The sequence below is a fragment of the Loxodonta africana genome, chromosome 11 (genome assembly GCF_030014295.1).
Source record: "Loxodonta africana isolate mLoxAfr1 chromosome 11, mLoxAfr1.hap2, whole genome shotgun sequence".
Taxonomy (NCBI): domain Eukaryota; kingdom Metazoa; phylum Chordata; class Mammalia; order Proboscidea; family Elephantidae; genus Loxodonta; species Loxodonta africana.
This window is the reverse complement of record NC_087352.1, coordinates 1,563,563-1,574,837: the sequence shown is the minus strand read 5'-3', so window position 1 is coordinate 1,574,837 and position 11,275 is coordinate 1,563,563.

Sequence of the window (11,275 nt, the reverse complement as noted above, 5' to 3'; positions counted from 1 at the left end):
CCGGTCTCCAAAGCCTGTGAACCAGGAGAAGCCTCCAGTCTGACCCACACACTTGGGACTTCCCAGCCTCTACAACTGCACGAGCCATTTCCTTGATATAAATCTCTCTGTATACATATTTATACTCTTTACTGGTTTTGCTTCTCTAGAGAACTCAGCCTAAGACACCAGTGAAGGTCCTTCAAACAGACCTCTCTGTCCTTTTGACGCATGTCATGGATTGAATTATGTCCCCCAAAACTCCATGTATCGACTTGGTTAGGACAGGATTCCCAGTGTTCTGCGGTTGTCTTCCATTTTGTGATTGTAATTTTATGTTAAAGAGGATTAGGGTGGGATTGTAACACCCTTACCAGGTCACCTCCCTGACCCAATATAAAGGGAGTTTCCCTAGGATGTGGCCTGCACCACCTTTTATCTCTCAAGAGATAAAAAGGAAAGGAAAGCAAGCAGAGAGTTGGGAGCCTCATACCACCAAGAAAGCAGTGCTGGGAGCATAGCACGTCCTTTGGACCTGAGGTTCCTGTGCTGCGATGCTCCCAGACCAAGGAAAGACTGATGCATCTCAAGGACCTTCCTCCAGAGCTGACAGAAAGAGAAAGCCCTCCCCTGGAGCCTGTGCCCTGAGTTCGGACTTCTAGCCTACTGGACTGTGAGAGAATAAACTTTTCTTTGTTAAAGTCATCCACTTGTGGTATTTCTGTTATAGCAGCACTAGATGACTAAGATAACGTGCCTTCATCATTCTTTGAGTACTTCCTTGCTTTCTGGCACAAAAGGTGTTCCAACCTCATCTTTTACTTTCCCTGCTCAAACTCTGGAATCAGTCCTTTCTCCAAAGGATCTTGGTTTCCTATAGAGGAGGATATTATTTCATAGTCAAGATCTTTGTGCTAGGGATGCTTATTGATATTGGGGTATCATTGTTCCCAGGCCATCTCAGTGGGAAACTAAGGAATATATGTATGTAGACATTCACATGTATATATCTAAAACTGCATTTATTTCTGTATCTGTTTTGAAATCCATGAGGAGTGTGCACTGACATTGCTAGTTCAAATTCATCATCACAGAGTTCATTCTATTTTCTCCTAGAGCTGCCCCCGTGCATAGAGGCAACCCTCACCCCGCCTGGGGCCTCCATGGCTCCCTGCCCCACACATATTCCCATATTTGTAACTCCTTACTCTGATAATTAGAAACCTGGTTCTCATTATCTTAAATAATTTTATTTCTTTGAGAAACCCCTGTGTATATAACTACCCCTGTTGTTATTGCTACCCTTGTCCCCACACTGGCCCTTCTCAACCCCACTAGGGTTCTGACACCCTGCACTGGGCCACCTCCTATGCATACCCCACCACTCTGGTGACAAAGAGCTGCCACCCATACATAGAGACCCCCTTCATCCCACTCAGGGCCTCCGCAGCTCCCTACTCCACACTTATTCATGCAGTCATTGACCTTGCTCTGTTCTTGTTAGGTGCTGTCGAGTCAATTCCAACTCATAGCAACACTATGCACCATAGAACAAAACACTGCCCCGTCATGCCTATTCCCACAATCATTATGCTTGAACCCATTGTTGCAGCCACTGTGTCAATCCATCTCGTTGAGGGCCCTTCTCTCTTCCACTGACCCTCTACTTTACCAAGCACACTGTCCTTCTCCAGGGACTGATCCCTCCTGATAACATGTCCAAAGTATGTAAGACGCGGTCTCGCCATCCTTGCTTCTAAGGAGCATTCTGGTTGTACTTCTTCCAAGACAAATTTTCTCATTGTTTTGGCAGTCCATGGTATATTCAATATTCTTCACCTACACCACAATTCAAAGGTGTCAGTTCTTCTTCAGTCTTCTTTATTCATTGTCCAGCTTTCGAATGCATATGATGCAATTGAAAATACCATGGTTTGGGTCAGGCACACCTCAGCCTTCAAGGTGACATTAAAGTGTTTTTCAACACTTTAAAGAGGTCCTTTGCAGCAGATTTACCCAATGCAATGCGCCTTTTGATTTCCTGACTGCGGGTACCATGGATGTTGATTGTGGATCCGAGTAAAATGAAATTCTTGACAACTTCAATCTTTTCTCCGTTTATCACGATTTTGCTTATTGGTCAAGTTGTGAGGATTTTTGTTTTTTTATGTTGAGGTGCAGTCCATACTGAAGGCTGTGTTCTTTGATCTTCATTAGTAAGTGCTTCAAGTCCTCTTCACTTTCAGCAAGCAAGGGTGTGTCATCTGCATTATGCACCCATGTGTCTATCAATTTGTCATATTGTAGGGTCTTGCATGTTGCCATGATGCTGGAAGCTATACCACCAGTATTCATATACCAGCAGGGTCACCCATGGAGGACAGGTTTCAGCTGAGCTTCCAGACTAAGACAGACTAGGAAGAAGGACCCAGCAGTCTACTTCTGAAAAGCATTAGCCAGTGAAAACCTTATGAATAGCAGCGTAACATTGTCTGATATAGTGCTGGAAGATGAGCCCCCCAGGTTGGAAGGCACTCAAAAGACGACTGGGGAAGAGCTGCCTCCTCAAAGTAGAGTCGACCTTAATGACGTGGATGGAGTCAAGCTTTCGGGACCTTCATTTGCTGATGTGGCACGACTCAAAATGAGAAGAAACACCTGCAAACATCCATTAATAATCGGGGCATGGAATGTACAAAGTATGAATCTAGGAAAATTGGAAATCGTCAAAAATGAAATGAAACACATAAAGTCCTTGCTCTAGCCTCACAAAATACCTTTAGAACTGAAAGTTCTTACTTATTTTTTTTAATAATTTATTGTGTTTTTTAGGTGAAAGTTTACACAGCACATTAGGTTCCCACTGAACAATTTTTATACCAATTTGTCCCTGACGTTGGTTATATTTTTCACAATGTGCCAACATTCTCATTATTTCCATTCTGTTTGTTCTGTTTCCATTGATCTAGCCTATGTCATAGATGAACTTCTCATCTTTGTTTTAGGGTAAATGTTGACTGTTTTGTCTCATATAGTTGATTATTTAAGGGAGCACAGTATTCACAGGAGATGTTGTTTATTTTATAAGCCAATGTATTACTTGGATGAAAAATGACCACCAGGAATGGCTTCAGTTCCAAGTTCAAAGGGGATCTTAGAGTCTTGGGTTTTCCACTAGTCTCTATCAGTCCAGTAAATTCGGCCTTTTTTCTTTTTTTTTATGATTTTGAGTTTTGTTCTACATTTTTCTCCCTTTATATCCAGCACCTTCTATTGTGTCCCTGCTCAGAATGTTTGGCAGTGATAGTCAGGCACCATCTAGTTCTTCTGGCTTCAAGTTAGATGAGGCCATGGTTCATGTGGTCTATCAGTCCTGTGGATTAGTTTCTTCTTCAAGTCTTTGGTTTTCTTCATTATCTTTTGTTCCAGTTGAGTAGGGACCAATAGTTGTATTTTAGATGGCCGCTTGCGACCTTTTAAGACGCCAGTCACTACTCACCAAACTAGGATGTAGAACATTATCTTTATGAACTGTGCTATGCCAATTGACTGCATTATCCCATGAGACTATGGTCCCAAGCCTTCAAACCCAGCAAACTAATCCTATGAGGTGTTTGTTTATATCTAGGAAGCACCTGTAACTGTGCCCCCATGTGGTTTATTATATATATGAATATATATGCAGTGCACACAAACATGTATATACATATACCTGCAGATACACGTATATATGCACTCCCATATACTCACATGTTCCTTCAGTACACATACATGCACACATACTTACCGTATACTCACATTTGTCTTCCTGTGCATACATATACATATATATCTACCTATGTAACCACACACATATTTTTTGGTTGTTATTTTTGTTCTTACAAAATTGTATGTTACAGCATTTACTGAAATTGCCCCTTATTCTTGCGCACTTCTTAGTGTTTCATTTGCCTTAGACAAGTTGTACAGACTTCACTCATACTGGATATTGCATTTCCCATCACCAGAAGTAGCAAGTGTCTACTATGTAGAAAGTGATTCCCCTCCCTCCCCCTCGTACCCCTGATAGCCATCAAAGAACATTACTTTCTGTGTGTATCCTTGAAATTTTATAAAAATGAGACCATACAATATTAATCCTTTTGTTATCGACTTATTTCACTCAGCATAGTGTCCTCCAGATCCATTCTTGCTGTAAAACGTTAAGCAGACTCATCATTATTCTTATAGTTGCCTAGTATTCCATTACATGTATGTACCACAATTTGTTTATCCATTCATCCATTGACGGGCACATAGGTCCTTTCCATCTTTTTGCTATTGCGAATAGCACTGTAATGAACGTAAATGTGTGTATGTCTATTAGTGTCACTGCTCTTGTATCTTTAGGATTTATATCTAGGAGTGGGATTGCTGGATCATAAGGTGTTTCTATTTCTAGCTTTTTGAGGAAGCACCATACTGTTTTCCATAGTGGTTGTACCATTTTACAATCCTACCAGCAATGTATAAGAATTCGAATCCCCCCGACAACATCACCAGCATTTGTTCTTTTTTTTTTTTTTTTGATCAGTGCCTTTTTTGCAGGGTGAGATAGAATCTCATTGTAGTTTTGATTTGCATCTCTCCGATGGCTAATGATCACGAGGATCTTTTCATGTGTTTTTTAGCTGCCTGAATGTCCTCTCTGATGAAGTGTCTATTCATGTCTTTTGCCCATTTTTTGATTAGATTGTTTGTCTTTTTGTTCTTCAGTTGTCAACTTTTTCTATATATTTTAGAGATTAGACCCTTATCAGATATGTCATTGCCAAAGATTTTTTTCTGAGCCTGTAGGCTCTCTTTTTTAGTCTTTTGGTAAATTCTTTTGATGAGCAAAAGTATTTAATTTTCAGGAGGCCCTAGTAATCTGATTTGTCTCCTGTTGGTCATGCATTTTTAGTTGTGTTTGATAGGCTATTTATGCCAAAAAACTAGGCCCCCTACTTTTGTCCCTATGTTATCTTCCAGGAACTTCATAGTTTCAGCTTTAACATTTAGGTCTTTGATTCATTTTGAGTTAGTATTTGTGTATGGTATGAGGTATGGATCCTGTTTCATTTTTCTGCAAATGGATATCCAGTTTTGCCATCACTGTTTCTTTTATTGTGCTTTAAGTGTAAGTTTATAATTCATGTCAGTTTCTCATATAAAAACTTATACACACTTCGTTATGTGATCCTAGTTGCTCTCCCTGTAATGTGACAGCACACTCCTCCTCCCCGCCCTGTATTTCCTGTGTCCATTCAAACAGCACCTGTCCCCTCTGCTTTCTCATCTCGCCCCCAGACAGGAGCTTCCCGCTTAGTTTCATGTATCTACTTGAGCTAAGAAGCACACTCCTCACCAATATTGTTTTATGTCTTATAATCCAGTCTAATCTCTGTCTGAAGAGTTGGCTTCGGAAATGGTTTTAGTTTTGGGCTAACAGAGAGTCTGGGCTCCATGTCCTATGGGGTCCCTCCAGTCTCAGTTAGACCATTAAGTCTCGTCTTTTTACTAGAACTCAAGTTCTGCACCCCACTTTTCTCTTGTTCCATCAGAGAGTCTCTGTGTTCCCTTTCAAGGCAGTCATTGGTTGTAGCCGGGCACTATCTAGTTCTCCCAGTCTCAGGCTGATGGAGTCTCTGGTTTATGTGGCCTTTTCTGTCTCTTGGATTCATATTTTCCTTGTGTCTTTGGTGTTCCTCATTCTCCTTTGCTCCAGGTGGGTTGCAACCAATTGGTCCATCTGAGATGGCTGCTTGCTAGCTTTTAAGACCCCAGACACCACTCACCAAAGTGAGGTGCAGAACGTTTTCTTAATAAACTTTGTTATGCCAATTGACCTAGATGTCCCCTGCAACCATGGTCCCCAGACCCCCACCCCTGCTACTCTGCCCCTCGAAGTGTTTGGTTGTGTTCAGGAAACTTCTTAGCTTTTGGTTTAGTCCAGTTGTTTGCCAGTACCGTACATCAAAGAGGCTGTTTCTTCCTCCACTGAATGGACTTTGACACTTCGACACTTTGACACCGGCTGCCCATAGATGAATGGATTTACTTCCGGGCTCTCAATTCCGTTCCATTGAGCTATGTGTCTGTCACTGAACCAGTAACAGGCAGTTATGATTACGGTGACTGTATAGTAAGTTTTGAGATCGGAAGAGTGAGGCCTCTTATTTTGTTCTTCTTCGAGAGTGCTTTGGCTATTTGGGGCTTCTTTCCCTTCCATATAAAGTTGGCGATTAGTTTTTTTCATTTCATTAAAGAATGTTGTTGGGATTTGGATTGGATTGCATTGTGTCTATAGATTGCTTCTGGTAGTATTGACATTTTCACAATGTTGAGTCTTCTGACCCATTAGCACAGAATGTTTTTCCATTTATGTGGGTTCTTTTAGTTTCTTGCAGTAGTGTTTTATAGTTTTTCTCGTCTTTTACATCCCTGGTTAGCTTTATTCCTAGGTATTTTATTTTGGGGGGGGCGCTATTGTAAATGGTATTATTTTCTTGATTTCCTTTTCAGAGTCATCCTTATTATTGTGGAGGAACCCAACTAATTTTTATGTGTTGATCTTTGTCATGGATTGAATTGCATACCCCCAAAATATGTGTATCAGTTTGTGTGATTGTCCACCATTTTGTCATCTGATGTGATTTTCGTATGTGTTGTAAATCCTGGCTCTATGACGTCGATGAGATGGGATTAGCACCAGTTATGTTAATGAGGCAGGACTCAATCTATAAGATTGGATTGTGTCTTGAGCCAATCTCTTTTGAGATATAAAAGAGAGAAGTGAGCAGAGAGACAGGGGGACTTCATACCACCAAGCAAGCAGCGCCGGGAGCAGGGCTCATCCTTTGGAATGGGTTCCTGTGTGGAGAAGCTCCTAGATCAAGGAAAGATTGATAGCAAGAGCCTTTCTCCAGAGCCGACAGAGAGAGAAAGACTTCCCCTGGAGCTGGTGCCTGAATTTGGACTTCTAGCCCACTAGACTGTGAGAGAGTAAACATCTGTTTGTTAAAGTCATCCACTTGTGGTATCTCTGTTATAGCAGTGCAGGATAACCAAGACAATCTTGTACCCTGCCACTTTGCTACATCCTTCTATTAGATCCAGTAGCTTTCTTGTGGAATCTCTGGAATCTTACCTTATCTTTTATTTTTTGTAGTTACCTTGACCTTTTTGTTCATAATCTTTATGATTTGGGTCTTCTCTTTGTCAGCCAGGTTTGCCCATTTTGTTAGTTTTTTTTTTAAATAACATAGTTTTGTCTTTTTAAAAAGCTCTCTACTGCATATTTTTTCTTGGCATTAATTTATTCTTATTTTCGAATTCTTTCTTTGGGTATATTCTATTGTTCATTTTCTAATTTCTTAAGATGGTCATTAGCTCATTACCTTGGAGGCTTTCTTCTCCTAATATAAGTATTTCTTATTGCTGTTGAGTCGATTTCAACTCATAGCAACTTTATAGGGCAGAGTAGAACAGCCCCATAGGGTTTCCAAGGATCAGCTGGTGGATTTGAACTGCCGACCTTTGGGTTAGTAGCCACAGCTCTTTACCACTACTCCGCCGGGGCTCCAATATAAGCACTTAAGGGTATAAAAATTTCCCTCAAAACACTGCTTTTGACACATCCCGTAGGTTTTGATAGGTAGTATTTTCATTTTCATACAGTTCTAGGTATTCTTCATTTTCCCTTTGAGATATTTTTCTTAACCCAACCCGGACCAATCAGAATGGGAACACTAAAGTTCAGAGTCTGGCAGCTGTGTTGTGCTGGGCTTCAAAGTGCTGTAAAACTGGGGCAGCCAATTACTGAACAAGCAACAATCATGCGCAAGGAGACAAGCAAATGTATACAAGGGGAGAATGGAAGAAATGTGCTGAGAGATGCAGACAAAAGACCATGAGGCCAATGAAAGAAGAAAAGAGCTGGGTAGATTCCCACAACCTGTGCGACTCAGCTGTACTTCCTAATTTTTCATTCCTCAAATGTCAACATTTTATTGTATTTGCTTTATCCTTTTCTCCCTCCTTCTCTCTCTCTTCTGTATAATTTTTTTCTCAGCCTTTAAAAGACACAATACTCCCTTACCCTAAATATATAAGTGCACATTCTTAAGAACGAGGCACTCTCCCACCCTTCTGACCAGGGCCACAATAGATGGACCCTGACAGAACAGGAGAAAATTGTGGAACAGAGTTCAAACTCTTAAAAAGTCCAGACTTACTGGACCAGTTGAGATGGAGACTTCCTTAGACTATCGCCCTGAGATACTCTTTAATCCTAGAATCAAAACTATTCCCTGAGGTCACCTTTTAGCAAAATAAAAGATTGGCACACAAAATAAAGGATAGTATTCGTGAGTACAGTGATCCATTAAAAAACCATCTGTATGAGACCAAAAGGTCAACAATTACTCTAAAGCAAAGATGAGAACATAAGTGGGCAGGGAAGCTAGAGCACTGGGAATGGAACGAGAACACAATTAAAGAGGATGTGGACACGTTGTGAAAAAGTCACTAATGTTGCTGAACAATTTGTGCAGAAATTGTCAAATGGGAGCCGAATTTGATGTGTAAACTTTCACTGAAAACACAATAAAATATAAAAACAAAACAAGCAAAAACCCAAGGCATTCTCTTACAAAATCATAGGATAATGAAATTAGCAATGTTGCAATACTGTTATCTGTTAAACGAAAATTCTGACGAAGTTAAATGCCATGGCAACAATTTCCACAGGTACAATTCAACGGCATTGATCAGAGTACTCAAGTTGTGCAACCGTTCTCACTATCCTTTTCCAAATCATGCCTCCACCATTATTAACATAAACTCAATGCCCCTAAGCAAAAATTCCTCCTTTCCCCTTCCTCCCATCCCTGGTAACCACTGATAATCTTTGGTTTCTATATATTTGTTTATTTCACATAAGTGAGATTATTCAATATTTGCCCTTTTACGACTGACTGATTTCTCTCAGCGTGACGTTTTCAGGGTTCATCCATGTCGTGGCATGCGTAAAGACTTCCTTTCTCTTCATGACTGAGTAGCATTCCGTCCTGTGTATATAGCACATTTTGTTTACTTATGCACATTTTGGTTGTTTACCCCTTTGGCTATTGTGAAAAGTGCTTTAACGAACATTAGTGTACAGGTTTCTGTTTGCATTCCTGTCCTCACTTCTTTTGTTTATATACCTACGATTAGGATTGCCAGATCATACGGTAGTCCTATGTTCAATTTTTTGAGGAATCGCCAAATTGTTTTCCACAGTGGCTGTACCATTTTACATTCCCACCAGCAGTGGATGAGGGTTCCAGTTTCTCTGCTACCTCCCCAACACCTGTTGTTTTCTGTTTTCTTTCTTTGTTTTTTAATCACTGCTATTTTTTTTATTCTAATGGGTATGAGGTGGTATCTCATTGTAGTTTTGATTTGCTTCTCCCTAATAGTCCTGGTGGCACAGTGGGTAAGCATTTGGTTGCTTAACCAAAAGGTCGGCAGTTCAAATCCACCAGCAGCCCCTTGGAAACCCTGTGAGGTAGTTCTACTCTGTCCTATACGGTCACGATGAGTCGGAATTGACTCGGCAGCAACGGGTTTGGTTTTGGTTTTGAATGGCTAATGGTGTTGCACATCTTTTCATGTGCTTGCTAGCCATTTTCCCTTAGTATTTAATAATTTTTTTTCATCTACTCATTTGAGTGAGTTTCTGCTTCTTGCGAATAATTAATTTTTCTATCAGTTAATCGAAGACCCCATTCAGACTGACTTAAGGGGATATGAGGACTGTATGGCCCAGGAGTAATCCTGACTTCAGATTTCTAGGAGCTCTGTATAATCAGGAATTTGTCTCATTCACCCATGTCAGAGGAAGGCAGACTGGATGCTTGGCAGACAGAAGCAATAGATGTCTTTTCCACTGATTCAGACAATGCAAGAGGAGGAAGTACAGGTGGTACAAAAAGAAATCTCACAACCTGGGTTCCTTGGGAGAGCCTCACCCAAGTAGTTCAAGTGGTGCTGAGTGACCCCTGGTCACAGTGAGTCGTCCAGTGATGGGCCCAAGAACCAAGATGGACCTATGAGAGACGGCTCCAGGACTTTTTGGAACTATTAACAAAAGAGGCACTCTGGCTGCTGAGCTTATGAGATGTCAGCCTGGAACCGTGTGTGCTCATTCATGTCCCCCAAATGAAGACTCTGCCTGTGGTCCTAAGCATCCACTAGCCTGCTGTCTGTAACTACAGATTAGCCTTGCCTGTTCTAGAATGAAGTTGACGCAGACAAAAGGACCAAGAGATACACAGAGATAGACCCCTGGTGGCTTTGTTTCAATACCTGAATCCAGCGGTGTTCGAAGCCAATACTACCTCTGAAATTGTCAGCTATAGCAGCCAATAAATTCATCCTTTTTTGCTACCCTGGTGGTGTAGCAGTTAAGTGCTACGGCTGCTAACCAAAAGGTTGGCAGTTCGAAACCCCAGGCAATCCTTGGAAACTCTATGGGCAGGTCTACTCTGTCCTATAGGGTCACTATGAGTCGGAATCAACTCGACAGCAGTAGGTTTGGTTTTTTCATAGGTTTTTTCTTAAGCCAGTGTAGAAACAAAATGTTGTAGATATTCTTCTTTGAAACGGGAATAATACGCAATCATAAAAATTCAGCCAATAAGAATAAAATTAGCATTTAAATAAAAGGAAGTCATTGGGACCCTAATGTACTTGTATATTCAAGTGCTGTGGCATATAAATTGGTTTAGTCTGCCCTGATTAAAAATAAAAATTGACACACATTTGAACTAAAGAGTTTGGGTAATAATGATTAATCAAATAGAAGTGGAGATCTGAAGAAAGATTACACTTATGAATGCTACTTAGAAATAAGGATGGCGAGACTGCGTCTCACATACTTTGGACATGTTATCAGGAGGGATCAGTCCCTGGAGAAAGACATCATGCTTGGTAAAGTAGAGGGTCAGCAAAGAAGAGGAAGACCCTCAATGAGATGGACTGACACAGCGGCTGCAACAATGGGCTCAAGCATAACAATTGTGAGGATGGCGCAGGACCAGGCGGTGTTTTGTTCTGTTGTACATGGGTCATTATGAGACAAAACCAACTCGACGAAACCTAGCAACAACAACAACATATTCTCCACAAAAATAGGCAGATTTCTCCATTCTTTTCCTGCTATTCAACATAAAAAATAAGGATTCTCTTGTTTAACTGCTTTATTACAGAGCCTATGTTTATTGTATCACCA